General features: G+C 44.4%; 1 pseudogene; it reads left to right on the top strand.

The window, feature by feature from the left end:
* The first annotated feature begins 14264 nt into the window (after window positions 1-14264).
* LOC131896235 (U4 spliceosomal RNA) lies at window positions 14265-14379 on the top strand (annotated as a pseudogene).
* Window positions 14380-19984: the final 5605 nt, after the last annotated feature.

Genomic DNA, 19984 nt, shown 5'->3' with positions numbered 1-19984 from the left:
CCTGCAGTTGACCTGGGGGATGGTCAACTCCAGCTGACCCAGAACACAGTCACCTCTGCGGTGTCCCAGAAGGAGAGCTGAACACCCAGGAGAGGCTCTCACACTTGAGTGGGCATCAGATCTGAGAAGCTTGCTTAAAACAGATCTCTGGGGCTGGACAAATGGCTCAGTGGTTAAGAGCACTGGGTGGACCCGGGTTCGATCCCTAGCTCCCACATTGGTAGCTCATGACTGCTGTAACTCTAGTCCTTGGACATCTGATGCCCTCTGCTGGCCTCCTTGGGTACCAGGCATACACATGGTACACAGACATACATGTGGGTAAAATATCCATATACATTAAATAAACCAACAATACAGATTGCTGTGCCCATCAAGGAGTCTGATTTTGTGGGTCTGGGGTGAGACTGAGCCTGGGTTTCTTATAAGTTCCAAAATGTTACTGCTTGTGTTCCAGAGAATGTACTTTGAGAAACACCACTCTCAGGCCTCAGGTTCCAAATAAATTTGAGACTATTTGATGTCCCTACCAATCTTCTGGAGTTGAGGGCTTTCTCCGCAGGAAAATGGGGTCCTCAGCAGCTGCTGGTGTCCCTAGGGGGAAGAACATTAGCTGCCTCTGTGCCCTACCCAACACTTCTGTTCCTTTCTTCTTTCTTTTCCTCTCCTGCTTAACCCAGTTTCCTCCTCTCTCCTGTATGCTTCTGTGTCTGAGTCTTTGGGACTCCCTGGCCACGAGCTGGCATTAGGTCTGTGGAGCGTGCTCATAGCCATCTGGAGAAGCTGAGCCACCCTGACTGACATATGCTAAAATCCAGGCAGCAGAAAGAGTCTGGGCAGGGAAAGCAGTTTGTTAATTTAATTGAGTCACAAACAAGCAGGAAGCCAACAGAGGCTGGAGGGAGTCAGTCAGGTGCTATCCAAATCAGACTCCAGGCTGGCTTGAGCTGAGGCCTTCTTTAGGGGGCTCTAGAAGGGGCAAGAAATGCAGCCATCAGGGCCTCCAGGCTTTGCGGGATGCAACAGAAAGATGCTTCGCTGGATTTTGCCTGCCCAGTGAATGCAATCAGATGCCCACCCCTTGCCTGCCTTCCAAATCCCTTTTCTGGGATGGTGTACATCCACCTTCCCTAGAGCCCATCCCTGGATGCACTAGCACCAACTGGCCTTGGCTCCTTCCTGATAAGGACACAGCTCAAAGACATAACTTACTGGCTTGGAATTGAAAAGCTGGATCCCCAACAATGATGTTTGTTCACACTGAGGAGTTTCAGTTCCAAGGAGGGTGGTTGGTTTGAATTGCCACTACCTCATGGTGACAAGAAGTTCACCGTGAAGTCTGTGCTCTGAAGCTCCCCAAGGATCAAGCTGAGATTGCCCCTGAGCTGAGACATCCTTGCAGAGCTCGTTCCTAGGCTGTCCCACACCCCCTGTTCCTATGTGCATCCTCCCATCAATCAAGTGTGCCGAGGCCTTGCCTCACGTTCTGCTTCTAGATGGCTCAGTCGAAGAACCGACTCCAGTCCTATCTGCAAATGTGAACAACCAAGTGGGAAGGGGTTCTTCAGCACTTCTAATGGTTCTGGAGATAAAGACCACCGCAGAGGACTGGCAGCCATCAGCATGGGAACTTGCTGTTTTCCAAGGGGCCCCTTAACTTCACTGTGAGGCCCCTTTGCTCTGGCTAGCTGCCAAAGGCTATTCAAACCTTTATTGTACACAAAACCTAGAAGTTGAGATGGGGAAGATCTCGCCATTCTCTACTGAATGTTGAGTATGAGTATTTGACTCGATGCTATCCTGAGCTCTGTGAGGGAAGAGAATGAGCTGGATACAGGCCCTGGCCTTCATGTAGCATTACTGAGACATTTCAGACAAATCTTACAAGGCCATCAGGTGTAAGGTCTGGAGCCTGTTGAGGTGTGGGAGTCCAGAGATTGGTTTCCTAAGCAGGTTCCCAGACTGGGGGCGGACTACGGTGGAGCTCTGATGTGCCCAGGGTTATGCAGAGTAAAAAGAAGACAGCAAGGCAGTCAGGATGCTAGTCCAGGCAGAGAGGCCCATTGTGCTTGTTAGTCGCAGTTGGTCACAGAGGGGGAGTGTCCTGGAGGAAATGTTTGCATGGGGAAGGAGAGAGGTCAGCCTGGGGACCTTGGCTCAGTGCTGAGAAGTTGGTGCTGCATTCTGGGTGTAGTAGATGGAGAGTGGCTTCCTGTAAATTGGTCCTTTGTGTTGACTTCATCACCCGGGGGCCACAGGTTACTAGTGAGGAGGCTGGGTCTATGTGACAGGAGGGGGTCTATGTCCCCCTCCTTGGCCACCACAACAGAAAAAATGGCAACAATGAGGATTTCAAAATCAAAAACTGCAGTCTTGTTGGATACTTTCCATGAAATGGGTGTTGAATTAGAACCAACAGGGAGAGCGTTTGTAGACAGGAATGGATTTTGGAAGGAAGTGGCTCAGGTGAACGTGGAAGCTGGCAAGCCCATACTCAGTGGTAAGTCGTGGTGGATATTTAACCAACTCTAGAATTAGGAAGAACTGATGATGTCACAAGTGACTTTCAAAGGCTGTTTGTGGGGAGCCCTCTGGTGCTGGATAAGGCTGGATTCTTTTGTTCTGTCCAGCTTTGATTGGTTGGGTGAGGCCCACTTACATGAAGTAGGGCAATATGCTTTACTCAAACTCACTTAGCTGAAATCCCAAAGCCTCCTCACAGAGATACTCATACTGTTTAACAAATACCTAGACGCCATGGTCCAGCCAAATTGATGTATGAAATTAGCGACCGCTCTGGCTACACCCATGTCATGTGCTTCCTGATTTTCCTCACGTGACTTCATGAGGGGGTCGTTTCAACCCTCATTTTAGACAAAGCGTTAAGAGTCCTTGCCTAGGGTTCCACTAGTGGTCACCAGTAATGGAGGTACGAGTGAAATCAAAGTCTGTGGGGCCCCAGATACTGGTTAGCAGCTTTTTTCCTTTTTCTGTATTAAAGCCCATTGCAGGGTGATAAAAATGTTTCTGGGCTACCAGTTTTCAGCCACAATGAGAATAACTTGTTTCAGTCTCACGGGGAAATGTGTTCTCAAACAGAAATCATTCAACTCATTGATGGAAATGGCTTTGTCTTTTTAGTCACAGGAATCAGCTTATTAGGGAGGAAACGGTTTTTGGATATTTCACCCCACGAGAGAAGTGAAGCAGGCTGTGCTCCATGGTCCCGAACTCTGGCACTTCCCAGAAGGTGTCCAGGAACAAGCCAGCTGACCCCCCAGCAGAGGCTGCAGCCGATGCATATGCTAAAGGCAGCAGCAGCAGCAGCAGCAGCAGCAGCAGCAGCAGCAGCAGCAGGACCCAAGGCCTCCATGGCCGATGGCTTTGGCTCTTTATCCTGTCTAATTTCTTTTCAAGACTCCGAATGTGCCTTTCTCTAGAGCAGGGGGGTTCTCAACTTTCCTAATGCTGTGACCCTTTAGTACAGCTCCTCATGTTGTGGTGACCCCCAACCATAAAGTTATTTCATGGCTACTCCATAACTGTAATTTTGCTGCTGTTATGAATCTACTTTAAATAGCTGATATGCAGGATATCCAATATGTGACCTCAAGGGTCATGGCCCACAAGTTGAGAACCAATGCCCTAGAGGAAGAGCATTAGTAGCCCAGTAGCTAGCTTATCAGCCTTGACTTCACGCTTCTGGAGGTTTCAAACCCAAAAGACAGAGGCAGTAGAAAGGAGGGAAGAAGAGGAGAGGAAGAGACATAAATGGTGAATAAAGCGGGGGTGGGGGTGGGGGGTGGGGTGGGGAGAGAATGGCTGAGAATGTGTGAAAATGGGAGACTATTCAAGAAAAGTGCTGTGCGTTAACAGGACCACAGTGGTGAACCAAAGGGAGGAAGACAGCAGACTGACGGAGGGCGGGCCAGCACAGCACAGGCGAACGGGCTGGGAGGTCTGGGGAAGCTTGTGAAATCGAAGAGGTTGTGGTTGATGGAATGGAGGATGGTCCTGCAGACGTCTCCAAGGCAACGCAGGACTATCCTGGTATTAATCTCTCTCTGCGGGAGGCAAGAGCTCAGGTTTTTAGATAGCATCCAAAAAAATTGAAATTCAACTAAAAACAATAGTGTTACAATGCCTCATGGAGGTTTTTACTTTGTTTTGAGAGACAAGGTCTTGTTGTGTAGCCCAGGCTGGCCTTGAACTTGAGACAGTGCCCTTGCCCCAGCCTCCTGAGCGCTAGAATTGCAGGCACGCATCATCACACTCCTGTTTTGTTTTCTGAGATGTGCTCTGTGTTGCCCAGGCTGCTCTTGAACTGCTGGTCTTGAGCACGTGATCCCTGCAGCTTTCCAAGTAGCTGGGGACATAGGTGCGCCCCACCCCCAGCTTTAGAGCTATGCCAATGCCAGTGACGTATATAACAATGGTCCAGTCAATGACATTATACTGTGTATGCTTATTTCAGAGTGTGGTCACCAGTGGTCCTGTAGGAGTAGAACAAAGGTTGGTGACATCATCTCTCCTGGGCTATCACAGCATGAGGAATAGCGCTAACACGTTTTATTAGTAATATTTATATTACATGCTAAATAAATATTTAACAGTAATATTCATGCCAACAAGTGTACTGAACTGCCAGTCATAGCGAACAGAACCTACAATTGCATATGATATGTAATACCAGATAATGTGGCCAGCAACGGTGCTGGCAGGTTGTACATTTATGACATTATACTATGTATGCTTATTGCAGAGTGTGTTCCTTCTTACAAAACAAAAACGAACAACCCCCAAACAATAAAAACAGGTCCCAGTCAACAGCATGCTGTGGAAACAGGCAGCACCCTCCTACCTCATCTTTGCTGCATTTCTCAGTTGTATGAGAAGCCACCAGGAGTGACTATTACCTTCCAGAGGTGTATAGCTAGCCCTATGTTGCTGAATCAATGACCAATGATGGAATAGCAGAACTCATTTCTGTCAATGCATCACACCATGAAATGACACATCATGGCTATATTTATTTATGAGCTCTTTCATTGAGTGGTATTGATGAGAAAGGATACTATTTATCATTTCCCACCAGATATTGGAGAAAGAAACTTAACAAGAAATGTGGGGTTCCAGACACAGAGCTGGCTCTTTCCTTCAACTCCTCTTGAATGAGGCTTTGCCGCTGCTGATGTGAGTCAATGTTTCACGTCTGTTATTTTCTCTCTCTGGTGAGACCAACAACTTTAAAGGCAGGGACTAGGTCACTGGAGGGAGTGAGGAGAAAGAGAAGGTTCTAGAAGTTAGATTGTGTGTATAGTTGTGGCACTACCATGACTGTGATGTCAGACAGGTTATTTTTCTGGTAGAGCTCAGTTTTTTTTCTCACCTGTACACTGGGATTTTAACAGCTGCCATGGAGGGATGCTGTGAGCATTTTGAAGAAGGGAGGCCCCTCATCTATCTCAATAAGCTCTAAACAAACCGCCTGACCACAGAGCATGCACCTCTGAGCCAGACTTGCAACAGATACTCAACAGATCTTCCTGGAGCTGAATTCCCTGAAGCCCAACCACAGGCTGAGTGAGCTTTTCAATTGCTGGTGAAAGTCCTGGGTTGTGTAAACCTATATGCGAAATGCATAGGTGAAGGGGCTCTAAAGGCAGAGCACCCAGGGACAAGGAAGTCATGTCTCTGGCCTTCATACCCCATCATGTGTCGGGAGAGAGGTGTGGTTATGCCCCCTGTTGAAATAGGCTTTTTCTTTTGGACCACCAACCAGCTCCCAAATCATGACACAGATTTATTATTAGTTTTGAATGCTCAGCCTAGGCTCATTTCTGGCTAGCTCTTTTAACTTAACCTGTTTCTCTTTATCTACCTTTTGCCTAGGGGCTTTTTCCTTTCTTTCCTTCTGCATAGCTTACTTTCACTGCTTCCTGAGTCTGGCTGGCGGCTGCCTGGCTTCTTGCCCCTGGCATCTCTCTCTCTTTCTCCTCATTCCCTTCTCTCTTCTTCTCTTGTTCTTCTCACGCCTAGATGTCTCCTCCTTTTTATTCTCTCTGCCTGCCAGTCCCGCCTATACTTTCTCTGCCTAGCTATTGGCTGTTCAGCTCTTTATTAGACCAATCAGGTGCCTGAGGCAGGCAAGGTGAAACAGCAACACATATTTTCATAATTAAACAAATGCAGCATAAACAAATGTAACACACCTTTACATGGCTAAAGTAATATTCCACAGCATCAATAAATGTAACCACCTTTGCGTAGTTAAAATAATATTCCACAACACCCTGTGGTTCCTGAAAGGACTCTCCCTTACAGACAGCAGGCATTGACCAGGCCCTGGTCTCTTCTGTTTGTAAGGGCAGACCTTTGGATTCATTGTCTCCTCCTTCTATGACTTCGGAATGCTGAGATCTGGGGAGACATACAACCCAATTGTCAGATTCCCCAGGGATGAGAGGGATTCAACAGATGCCTCTCTAGTTAGGCCCCGATATCAGCAGCTCTCCAGTGCAGTCACCTGTTCCTGCATGGAAGCCACATGCTCGGTGGCCTTCTTCATCCTGCTCTCTCTCTCTCTCTCTCTCTCTCTCTCTCTCTCTCTCTCTCTCTCTCTCTCCCTTCTGTGTGTGTGTGTGTGTGTGTGTGTGTGTGTGTGTGTGTGTGTGTGTGAGAGAGAGAGAGAGAGAGAGAGAGAGAGAGAGAGAGAGAGAGAGAGAGAGAGAGAGATCATCCAGGTAAGCCTTATTGTGCAGTTAGGATTCCCTCGTCCCCAACATGAAGTGTCTTGGGGGAAATTCTTAGCTTGTCTTCCACGTCACATCACTCAGGTCCTGCTCCTCCCCCTGCCTGTGACCCCCACCCCAAGGCTTTTGAGTGTGGGCAAGCCTTTAGACTGAGCCGATCACTTTCTGTCCCATAGAGGTGTGCAAGTCTTCTCTCTGCAGCCATCCTGACCTCCAACTTTGGTTCAGCAGGATCACTTCTGACCTCCATTTGCCCTGGAGGTGCCCTGGGCTGTGGTTAGATCTGCTGTGGTGTTTGATTATCTTCCCCATGAAGGGCTTTTATTTTGGTGCTGGGAATCAAATCTAAGGCTTTGTGAATACCAGGCAGGTATTTACCACTGAGATACATCCCTAGCATGTTATGAACGGCTCTTGTCTCCTGATTTAGTGATTAACCCCCTGGTTCTTTTCTTCCTCTGTCATCTCTGTCGAACACGTGGCCACTGTCTAGTCCCAGCTATCCTTGGGACCGTAAGCCACTAGAAGAGCCTTTTAAGTGACTTTGTGTAGCCCTTCCTGACCTGTAGTCAGAGTTTCATCACTATGACAATGCCTAGTAGAACAATGTCAGGGAAGCAGGATTTAGTTTGACCCGTGGATTTCAGTGCATGGTCAGTCGGCTCCATGGCTTTTAGGTCTAGTGGCAAGGCAGAATTATCATGGTAGAAATGCATGTCAGAGGAAAGCTGTTCGCCTCATGCTAGGCAGAAAGACGGGTGAGATAGGAACAATACATCATCCAAAGACGTACCTTCCAGGATCTACTTCTGATGACCTGCCTCCTCTAACTAGGCCCCACCTCTTAGCTTCTATCACCTCCGATACTGCCATTGGATTGTGAACCTGTCAAGGGATTCATGCATTGAGGAAGGAGGTGCCCTGTCCATTCAATCACCTCTCTGGGTTCAGATCTGTGTCCGCCAGCTGAGGACTAAGCCTTCAGCCCAGACACCTTTTGGGAACTCTTCACATCCAGACCATGGCAGCTGGCACAACTGTCTTTCCAGCCTGAGGGCTCCTCCTGAGAAGCAAAACTATGGAGCAGACAAGACGGCTCACAGGTAAAGGTGCTTGCTCTGCAAGCCTGACAACCGGCGTGGGAGCCTGAGGACCCAGGGAAAGGTGGAAGGAGAGAGTCAAGTCCTGCAAGTTGTTCTCTAATCCCCACACGAGTGCAATGGCAACCGTGGTGATACACTGTGTACCCTAATAACATTTGCCTGAAGATCAGAGAGACAAAGGAACAAGCCACAGCCACCACCTCTTACCTCACCAACTCCTCGGCCTGAGAAAGCTTCAGTTCCTGTCTCCTCACCCTTATATACCTTTCTCCACCCAGTCATCACTTCCTTCCTAGTGCTGGGATTGATGGCATGTGTGCTTCCCAAATACTGGGATTAAAGGTGTGAGATCTCAAGGGCTGGGATTAAAGGTGTGAGATCTCAAGGGCTGGGACTAAAGGTGTGTGCCACCATTGCCCAACTCTGTTTCTCTCCTAGACTGAGTCAATCTCATGTAGTCCAGGGTTTGAACTCACAGAGATCCAGATGGATCTCTGCCTCCCGGGTGCTAGGATTAAAGGTGTGTGCCACCACTGCCTGGTCTCTACGTTTAATCTAGTGGCTTGTTCTGTTCTCTGATCTTCAGTTAAATTTTATTAGGGTACACAGTGTATCACCACACGCATGTACTCTCTCTCTCTCTCTCTCTCTCTCTCTCTCTCTCTCTCTCTCTCTCTCTCTCTCTCTCTGCCTATCTCTATCTTTCTGTCTGCTTCTCTGTCTCTCTGTCTCTGTCTCTGTTTCTCTCTCTCTCTCATATACTAATAAGAAAGAAAAAGAAAAGTACAACCCCCTCATCTCTGGTGCTTCTCTGCAAAGCCTGCCCATGGCTTTCCATTGCCATGAGTGTGGCTTACCAGCACACTATGGTCTGGTAACCCAGCACACAGAGCAGTAGCCACGTGGGTGTGCCAGTCTTCCTAGCTGGAGTATAAGTCCTCTGAGAGCAGGGAGCATGGCCGGCGGTTCGCAGTGCATGTGTCTGGCCCAGCATGCTGCTTGAAAAAACTCAACGCATTTCTGAATGACTGAATGAACAAGCGCCCCCAGGCAGCCTTGAGGCTGCTGTTAGTGTGGTTTCATTTAGTCTCTGTCCTAGGTGGGTTTGTCTGGTAGCAGAAGACTGGCAGGAAGACTCGTGTGCCCATAACTTATTAAGAAGGGGCCTCCAGGGGAACCAGTAAGTAAGTTGGCTTGGAATCAAAGATACATTTGATCTTTGCCCAGTTTCCTGGCACAGAGATTTCTAAAACCCTTGGAATTTCCTGAGTGACATGAGCATACTTCGTTATTCATAGTGAGCCTCTTCCAGCATTACCTGAGTTTATGCTGATGAAGAGAACTCTTAGCAGAGCCTCTAGAGACCTTTAGGATAGGGCTGGATATGGGGGGGGGCATGATAGAGAGGCTGTGCTAAAAGTATAAAGATAATTTTCTCTTGTAGAATAAAGTTTAGCAGCTTGTCACAAAAGTGACATCTGTCCCCCTTGCTTCTTCTGTGTTGGTATTTCTGTCTTCTTGAGCTGTGGAGAGTAGGATCAAGGCCTGCAACACACACATCCTGGCTCAGGGATTCTGGGTGGAGGGATGCTGTGACTGTGCTGGGCTGAACTCCCCTGTGGCCTGTGGTTTCTCCTCTGTGCCCGGCTAAGGGACAGCATGGAGCCTCTGAGAGTCAGTCTGGGTGGGGTGCTGGCTGTGCTGGTTAATTTTATGTCCACTTGACACAAGCTAGAGTCATTAGAGAGGAGGGAACCTCAATTGAGAAAATGCCTCTATAAGACTGGGCTACCGGCAAGCCTGTAGGGCATTTTCTTAATTAGTGATTGATGGGTAGTGCCATCTCTGGGCTGGTGGTCCTGGGTTCTATAAGAAAGCAGGCTAAGCAAGCCATGGGAAACAAACCAGTACTCAGCGCCTCTCTATGGCATCTCTATCAGCTCCTGCCTCCAGGTTCCTGCTCTGAGTTCCTGTCCTGACTTCCTTCAGTGCTGAACAGTGCTGTGGAAGGTAAGCCACATAAGTCCTTTCCTCCCTAAGTTGCTTGGTCATGATATTTTATCTTAGCAATAGTAGCCCAAACTAATGCCCTGTCTGGGATTGAGAGGGTTGGATGGCTTTATGGGGAAGCCTCTACGATATCAATAGCTCCTGAGTCAGCCATTCATAGTCATACAGCTCAGCTCCAGTTGCTGACTGCTCTCAGTTTTCTGCTGTGACGTATCATTGAAACCAGGCTCTGTCCCTACTCCCTGCCACCTCGTTTTAATATTAATTGCAGCCAAAGCAAATTAGAGGAACAAATCTGCTGCTCCTGGAACATACCGTGCATGGCAGAGCCAAGTAGGGTTTTTATTTTTATGCATGTTATTTATGTGATTGCTCTCTTCTGCTGGTGCCGATTAAAAGACAACTCCCTTTCATGGGAGGTGAGGGTCCCTCCCTAACAGCCAAGAGGTAACTGCTGGAAAAGGACAGATCCCCAGATTACAGCAGCATGTATGGCTTAGGGAAGGCTGAGGGAAGGAAGCCCAAGCATACCTGGCTGGATAAAGGGCCGGGCTTGCTTTGAGGTTCTCTTTTCTTAGCATTGGGAAAATGCATGTCCCAAAGTCCCTTCTATTCTGTGGCATGTCAAACCAAGACTACCGTTGTCTACTGGATGGCTGCCCCAGGCAAGTGCCTGACATCAGAACAGATCTTCTGTACCCACCACCCCCTTGGATCGAGTGCAAAGTATGTGCCTGGGAACCTGAGCTGCCAAGATTTGCTTGGGCAGCCTTGAATGAAAATGTGTGCCCCTGCTTGAGGCCAGGCTAGGCTGGACTGATTATTCAATACCAAAAGAGCATTAAACATGTTGATGTTTGGTATTTCCATATCATTTAAATTATAACAGGTGTGTATGGAGAATGGGCTTCACAGCACACAGTCTTTCAGTATAGAGGGCTTTAGTAGTAATAGGCATCTCTCTCATGGAAAGGTGGAGAAAAGATGAGATAAAACCTTAATGATTTCTGTGATCTTTCTCTCTAGAAGGTAGGGGTTGTGTGATATTTTGATTGTGTTCTGACAAATAAAGATTGCTTGGAGTAACAGGGCAGACCTAGTCACAAGCTGAACATAGAGGTTTGGAGGACTGTAGACAGAGAAGAGACAGGAAGTGGTAAGGCGGAGCTGAGAGAGGATCTTGGCCCTTTTGGACAGAGGAACGGTAGAGGTAGAAAGTGACTGTGGCTGCTCCCTGTTTCCTGACCTTTCAGGATCTTACCTCAATATCTGACTCTTGATTTTTTATTGATAAGATTAATTAGATTAATACTTCATCTGGCATCCAACTTTTGAGGCATGAATTCACAAAACAGCCACTTGCCCCTGGCTTTGCAGCTACCAGCACCCATGAGAGCTGCATGCAGGAGCTGTATAAGCCAGAGTCACTGCACCACTGGCTTGCTTCCCTTTCTTCCCCAAGCCCTCTGAGTGAGTCTGGGATTTTCCTGTTGCAGCCTCTCTACAGCAATCTCCACAAACTCAAACTCCACAGGCGCTTGGGCTCCAAACGCTGTTGGAGTTAGGCTCTCACCAGTGGCCAGCTCTGCCTTCAGGCAGCTCTATGCTCTCACTTCCTGTCTGTCACATGTACTGTCTTGGCAGGTTCCCCCACATCTGTCTTTCAGATGGTTGGCTCCTTGGCTCCTTTTTCTTATGGGTTGTGGGCTTCCCCTGGACCCCCTTCTCAGGCTGCTGCCACGTGATCAGTGGCAGTTGTCTTCAGCCAGGCTGTGCACTGCCTGTGTTCTCCTCCAGATGTTCTATGCAGTGACAGTCAGCCTCACACTTCACCATCATCATCAGCAGATTGGGTGAGACCACTGGGACTTTTTAAAGGGGGAAATTAGTTAAGAGGGAGAGAGAGAGAGAGAGAGAGAGAGAGAGAGAGAGAGAGAGAGAGAGAGAGAGATGTTTCCCACACTAAAAAAATGGGAAGCACTATTGTGATGGAGGGAGTTAGGTCTCTGTATGATTCCACAATGGATGATTTAAAAATGGAACAATTAGCCTGGTGGTGGTGCATGCTTTTAATCCCAGCACTTGGGAGGCAGAGCCAGGTGGATCTCTGTGAGTTCAAGGCCAGCCTGGTCTACAGAGTGAGATCCAGGACAGGCACCAAAACTATACAGAGAAACCTTGTCTCAAAAAAACAAAAAAACAAACAAACAAAAAAAAAGAACAATTAAATGAGGGGATAATTAACTTAGCTGTGATTTACATAATGTTAATTATAATCATTATTGGTTTGGTAATCTTTGTTTTATCCCTAAAAAAGTTGGTTGATATCAATGCCAAATATGAGAAATTGACTGATAATATGCAAGCCCTATCACTAATTACTAAAGAAAATAATGCAATTTTGACTAATAGTTAGAAGCCTTAGAAAAACGTATTAAAACAGATAATAGAGATATTCAGACAAAGACAGAGGAATTTAAGGGAGAACCAACCTCCCCCCTACAAAATGAAATTAAAAAAGAACAGCCCAAGTTTATAAAAAAAAAAACAAACAACAACCTTAATTTATCCAGTCACCATACATGAACAACTGCCAAATGACAGGTATCCCCAAGGCTATGTAAGAGCTGACTGGATTCCTGTGGAAATGTTATATTTGAGGAGATTTAAGAAAGTGATAGTCTCATATGGTATGTAGTCACCTTTTATGAGGCCGATGCTAAATTCATGGTCAACTAGTAACAGAATTATCCCATAAGACTGGAAAGACTTGGTTACAAAAATATTGGAATCTGGTCCTCAATTACAGTGGAGGACCTGGTGGAAAGATGAGGCTAAGACCATGAACAATGAAGTAGGGCTAGAGGTATGGAAATTTCCCAAGATAAACTTCTTAGAGAGAGTGATTATGTATAAAGCCAATCTATATATGATGACCACACCTTGACTCTACGTCATACAGCAGCTTTGAATGCTTGGGACATAGTTGAAGAAGTCAGAAAGAGAACTGAGTCATTTACTAAAGTTATACAGGGCTCAAAAGAAACCTTCACTGATTTTTTATAAAGATTGACTTCAGCTATAAATGATACCAAATCTAGAAGCTAGACAAATAATAATTGAATTTTTGGCTTTTGAAAATGCTAATTCACAATGCAAAAGGGTAATTAGGCCTTTAAAGGCAAGATCAACACCCATAGTCTTAAGAATGGACCTGAGATACAGTTAATATTGAATCTCATAACCATGATGATGCTTGGATAAGAGAGGTGATTTCCAGAGGCTTGAAGAAAAATCAAAATGTCAGATGTTTTAATAGTGATAAACAAGGTCACCTAAACGGATTGTAGGCAGGGCATTCCTAGAAAGAATGCTTTTTCTAGGAATAATCCAAACAGAAGCCCCTTCCTTCTGGAATATGCATTGGACCAATGAATGCAGATCAACAAGGTAACCCTTTACCATCAGGAAATGCCTTGAGGGGGGCCTCTCACAGGCCCCCATGTCAGATTTGGTTCAGTCATTCCCTGTCATTGTGGGGGAAACTCCTCACCATAGCAATTAAAGGACCTAATGCCCATTGTAAAAAAAAACAAAAAAAACAAAAAAAAAACAAAAAAACAAAAAAACACACACTGCTCAGGATGATAGAATAGCTTTAGAAGATAAAACAAATATTTCAGGAAAAACCATAAAGCAAATATTTTGGCAAACGTCTATATATGATCAAAGGCCAAAGTTAAAAATATGAATAAATGACATTCTACAAAATGGATAAAGGTTTGATTCCAACAAGAGATCTCTTGATTAGAAGAGATAGTAGTTCATCAAGCAGTGTGACCATTCAATCTAAACCAACTTATACGACTAACAAATGCTTGTCATTTGATCAGATATAACTTGCCAAAAGGGAAACTCCCCAAAGTTAGGGCTGCAGCAGGGTTCTGTTTTGGTCTTTCCAGGAGAATGAAGGCATCCAGCTAAGGAATTTAGACCACTGGACAAATGAGACATCTAAAGACAAAGGACAAATCATCCAGAGAAAATGTCTCAAGAAAAGGAGTAAATTGGTCTATTGATATAACACATTTCCAACAGGATAAGATTTCATAAATCTTCCCAAATGTTTGTTTCTGCTGTTCTCTATAGACACATAATGCAAATGGTCTGTTGTAGTCCCAGTTCCATTAAAAATTAAAGCTGATTTTGGAGTTGGAGCATGGCTCTCTCCTTCTCTAAATCCAAGCATGCTTGTTAAAGGAAAACCCAAAATCTCTGTCTCATGTCAGAAGAGCCACCTGATATGGGACAGAAGAAAAACCAAAATTAAGCGACTGTTCTATTGCTACTAATCTCATAATTCTTTGGTTTTATTTTGACTCTTTAAATCTTAAAGTATAGCTTTGCGCAGTGGCAGTATCGTAGCCAATGAGGTTTATCCGAGGCGCGATTATTGCTAATTAAATCTTAAAGTATAAACATTATTTCAAAATTTATAAAATTTATATATATATTTTAAACTTTTTGTCATAATATTAACAGTCATATAGAGTACTAACTAATTCTAGAAAAGGGCTTCATCTAGCTTCCTATACATGATTTTGAGTTTGAGTCTATCAGGTAAGTAAAAATTAAATTTTTGTACTATGGATGTACATAACAAATTATGGTCCTTTAACCTCTTTGAAATCTGCTGCATATGACATTTAAATTTTTAAATTTTCTGCAGTGAACCATGACCATGCCTAAGAGTGACCTTTGGAAGTCTCCCAAAGGAGGATGGATTTTAGCGATAATTCCACCTGCATAGTGGTAACTCTACTAAGCTGACAAATACCACCCAAAAATTGGCTTTGAACTACAAACTGCTCAGGACAATTTCAAGATGGCTAGGTGAGATGGTCCAGCCTCACAGACTGCTCTAGCCAGGACTTGAGATAAGTCCTGTACTTTCCCATTACACAAAGACTGGACAACAAATGATACAGCTACCCTCCCCTAGGACTTGACAATTATCCCATTTTTTTTCAAGGTTTCCTAAAGATGCTATCACCCCAGACAGCAGGAAGTAATTTTAAGAACATGATGCCAACATTCCCAAGAGATGAGGTGGGTGGTTTTTGGTCATTCAGTGGGTTATGGATATTTATTATTGTTTGGGGGGTGTTGGTTACAAGTTGTTATTGGTAATGGTCAGGAAAAAAGCTGAACAAAGGAGATTAGATTCAGGGATCTTGTTCTGAAGAGAAAAAAGGGGAGATATAGAAATGATAGGATAAAAGGGTAGATTATTGAATCTACTTTTAAACAACAACAACAAAAAAAAAAACCCAACTACTAGTCTTAAATATTTTACATTGGTATGGATTTTTTGTATATTGGTAGAAATTTAAGGTTATTTTTGTTAGAACATTCTATACATATGTTTCTACTCTTGTTTAAGGTATTGTACCTATACAGCTCATTTAACAATGTAATATAAATTTCTAGTCCTTGAAAGTTATTATTATGAGCTATTTAGGATAATAAAGAAATGCAGGTTAGTAGTTAGTCACATATTACAATCAAACTTGTAGTCATGTTAGGTATGCTTCCAAGGTCAAACAGAGATATATTTTAGATATACAGAGGTCTTCAAACACTTCAAATATCTACAGAATATGGCATATACGATGTTTTAATAATGTAAGGTTCTTTTTTTTTTTTTAATGATAATGAGACATGTCTGCTCCTGGCAGCACCAGTCTACTTCAGGGAAGATGATGGGCACTGAAGAAACTCCATCTAGAGTTTACTTTCTTTGTGGCAAAAGTTAGCCACTTGGCAAGAAACTGCCTTTGCCTTGACAGCTGACAGTATGCTGTTCAAATTGGACAAGCAGGACAGAAAAGAAAGTGGCTGCTGAACTTTGACAAGACAAGACAGGACAGTTCTTCAAAATTCCTGTTTTAAAAGTCTGTCACATAGTCTAGGCCTGTAGGCTGAAGATGGATGCCTCAATATTACAGAAGACCCTTGGATGAATTTCCAGGCATTCAGCTGTTTCTGTCATTTCTTAGTTTTGAAAGTTCTTTGCTCTGTACTTCCTGTTTACTCAGGTAATATTATATCTTTCTGAAGTCTCTGGTGGATTTGAAGACTAGATAGTTATAATTTTCCTTGCTAACAAATTCAGAAGAAACTCACAAAAGAGGTGTAAAGTGTATAAGGTTGAGAGACATAAAAAGATAGTTTGGGGTTGGTAATGCAAGTTAGGATAGAAAGTGAGTTAGGTACAAAACTTTGAATTCACCAAAATAGGATAGATAATGGAGTATTTTCTCTGAATTTGTCACATGCAAGTGGACATTTTAAATGTAATTCTTGCCTGTATATATTTGCATATAGTTATTGTACTTATTGTATATAGTTTTACTATGTTAGTTAAAACCTTTGCTTTTCATTTAGACAAAAATGGGAAATGTTGTGTGATACTTTGTGTTCTGACAATAAAGCTTGCTTGGAGTCTAGCTGTCCACAGAGGTTTGGAGGACTGTAGACAGAGAAGAGACAGGAAGTGGTAAGGCAGGGCTGAGAGAGGGTCTTGGCCCTTTTGGACAGAGGAACAGTAGAGGTAGAAAGCGACTGTGGCTGCTCCCTGTTTCCTGATCTTATCAGATATTGAATACTTCAATATCTGACTCTCGATTTTTTTATTGATTACATTAACACTTCAGGTAGGAGTAGATCTGACTTCCCCACACCCTCAAGCCAGGCCTTATTTAAAGAGAATAGTTGACATCCTGTGCGTTTATCTTTTGTGGGGCCAGAGATGCCCTTTTCTGTGCACACTTGAGAGAACACCAGCTTCTCCTGCAACGTCCTTGCTGGATCCAGGTAGCTGAGCCCACCCAGAGTTTCAGGTGTAGAGCCCAGTGATTCACATCTCTGCCAGTGCTGGCTATACTGAGACCCAGATAAAGGGACTGAAGGTCATTTCTGGAGGTGAGGGGGGTATGCAGGCACTAGGCCTACAGCTGCTTGGAGGCACCAAAGGTTACAAGGTGACAGGGAGCTGAGGAGGTGTCAAAAGCTCAAGCAACCATGTACTACTCAATGTCTAATAACTGGCTCTTGGACAGGAGGAGTTGATTGATGGCTTGGCCAATTTATTGTTTTTAGTATAAGGCATGTGTGTATGTATGTTCTTTTTTTTAAGGTTTAAAAACATTTTAAATTATGTTTGTATGTGAGTATGTGTGGCTGTGTGCACGTACACGTAAGTACCATTGTGCACAGAGGCCATAGGTGTCAGAGCCCCTGGAACTGGAGTTACAGGCTGTTGTGAGCCTTTCTCCAGCTCCTTGTTTTGTTGTTGTTTTTGGAGACAGTGTCCCCTAGTTGTGTCTAGCTTGGAACTCTGTAGGTAGATCAGATTGGCCTCAAACTCATGGGTGCCTTCTGCCTCTTCCCAATGGGTACTGGGATTATAGGTATGTGCTACCACATTGGCTTTACTGATGTTTTCCACTGGCATTTATTCATTGCATATGGTGCCGGTTTTTATAAGGACACTTCCACACAAGTATAAAAGCATAAAACCTGTCCAGCACTTCTCTCACCCATTACCAATAGTCTTCTTTTTCCCTTTCATGTCACCATACATATATGACTTTATGTATTTACATGAAGTGAGAGAAAACATGTAATGTTTACTTTCTTAGACTAAGTTTGTTTGCCATGATTGTCTCCAGCTGTATTAGTTTTTCTGCAAGTGACATAACTTTGTTCTTCTTCATGGATGAAAAAATTTCATTGTGCATATGTAGCACATCTTTTATCCATTCTTATGTTGATGAACACCTAAGTTAATTATGGAACCCACAGTTCAGCCATTGTGAATTGGCTGATGTGCAAGTATCCCCTTTATGTGTTGGCGTGGAGTCCTCTGGTTAAATGTCCAGAAGCAGTACAGCAGGGTCATAGGGCAGATCTATTTTTAGTATAGAGAGATGCCCCCATGCTGACTTCCATAGCAGCTACACTAGTTTATATCCCTGCCAGTGGTGTATAATGGGTTTCCAGCTTGTCTACATCCCTACCAGTGTTTATTGTTTTCTTTTAGGTAAAAAAATTAAAATATTTTTTAGATTTATTTATTTTATATGTTTGAGTGTTTTGCCTGTATGTCTGTGCACTGTTTGCAAGCCTGGTACTGTAGCAGAAGTTTTCCTGTGTCCCACAGCTGCTCTGTCGCAAATAAACACACAGAGGCTTATATTAATTACAGATTGTTTGGTCTATGGCTAGGCTTCTCACTAACTAGCTCTTTTATCTTAAATTAACCCATTTCTATTAACCTATGTATTGCCACACATTTCATGGCTTTACCTGTGTTCTATTACATCTTGCTCCCCCGGCGGCCCACAGCGTCTTTCTCAACTCTGCCTTTCTTCTCCCTGTATCTTTGTTTGGATTTCCATGCGTGGCTCTAACCTGTCTTGCCATTGGCCAAAGCAGCTTCTTTATTAAGCAATGGTAGCGACACATATTTACAGCATACAGAAAGACCATCCCACAGCATGGTTCAGAAGAGGGAGTTAGGGCTCCTGGAACTGGAGGTACAGACAGTTGTGAGCCACCATGTGGATGCTGGGAACCAAACCTGGTCAAGAGCCAGTTTTCTTAACTGCGGAGCCGTCTCTCCAGCCTCTGTTGCCTATTGTCTGAAGCAATGTCATTCTGACTGGGGTGAGATAGTCTCCACATAGTTTTAATTTGTGTTTCTCTAATGGCTAGTGATGTTGAACACTTGTTGTTTGTCATTTACCTTTTTAGAACCCTCTGCTCATTTCATTCATCCGTTTATTTATTTGAATTGTTTTGAGTTCCTTTTATATTCTAGATATCAATCCTCCACCAGATGTGTAGTCAGCAAGGCTTTCCTCTCAGCCTGAGGACTGTCTCCTCACTCAATTGCTGTGCAGAAAGAGGTTCCCTTCATCAGCTGTTGGCTCTGTGTCCTGAGTGAGCCCATTCGGAAAGTGCTTACCTATGCCTGTGTCTGGAAGTGTTTCCCTTATCTTGTCCTCTAACAGTTTCAGAGTGTTAAGGCCTGCTTTAAAGTCTTTGATCCTGTTGGACTTGACTTTTGTACAGGGTGAGAGATAGGGATCTATTTTTATCCTGCTACACATGGATACTCAGTTCCCCCAATGCCGTTTGTTAAAGAGATGGTCTTTTCTCAAATGCATAGTTGTTTTTTGTTTTTCACCTTTGTCACATATCAGATGGCTATCGCTGTTCGTCTCAGGGCCCTCTATTTCACTCCAATGATCACGAGTCTGTTTCTGTGTTGGTCACACGCTATGGCTCAGTAGTATAACTTGAAGTCGGGTACAATGATCCTTCTAGCATTGTTCTTGTTCTTTTGGCTCTGCTTGGGCTCTCTTGTTGTTAGACTCTTAGATGGTCTTATAATAAAAGACCAAGTACCAGATATTGGGGTAAAAGCTGAAAGATCAGAGAAGCAGAGCAAGCCACAGCCAACCTCACCTCACCAACTCCTCAGCCAATCCTGTGTCCTCAGACTGAAAGCCTCTGAGTCCTCACCCGAAAGGGTCTCGCTAAACTGCTTTAGTTCCTGTTTCCTCATGCCTTATATACCTTTCTCCGCCCTGCCAACACTTCCTGGGATTAAAAGTCTGTGTGCTTCCCAGTACTGGGATTAAAACTAGTACTGCTTGGCTCTGTTTCCAGTGTGGCCTTGAACTCACAGAGATCCAGATGGATCTCTGCCTCCTGAGTGATAGGATTAAGGGTGTGTGTCACCACCGCCTGGTCTCTATATCTAATCTAGTGGCTGGCTCTGTCCTCTGATCCTCTGGCAAGCTTTATTGGGGTATACAATATGTATGCACACTCTCTGGAACTTTTGACAGTTTCTAGGGCATAAATTATCAAATCTCAGCCAGCTTCAAGTTACCAGAATGATGCTGCTGAATAGACCTGAAAAAGACATGCAAACTTAGCTCTTTCATCAGACCTGGGGTGTGGGGGGCTGGAGGGAACAGGCTTGTAACCCAGAGTAACTGCTGAAATGACAGATAGCACCACCCACTACCATGTGAAACTCCTGAG

The sequence above is a fragment of the Peromyscus eremicus genome, chromosome 19, assembly GCF_949786415.1.
Source record: "Peromyscus eremicus chromosome 19, PerEre_H2_v1, whole genome shotgun sequence".
Taxonomy (NCBI): Eukaryota; Metazoa; Chordata; class Mammalia; order Rodentia; family Cricetidae; genus Peromyscus; species Peromyscus eremicus.
This window is presented reverse-complemented; position numbering and strand designations above follow the sequence as displayed.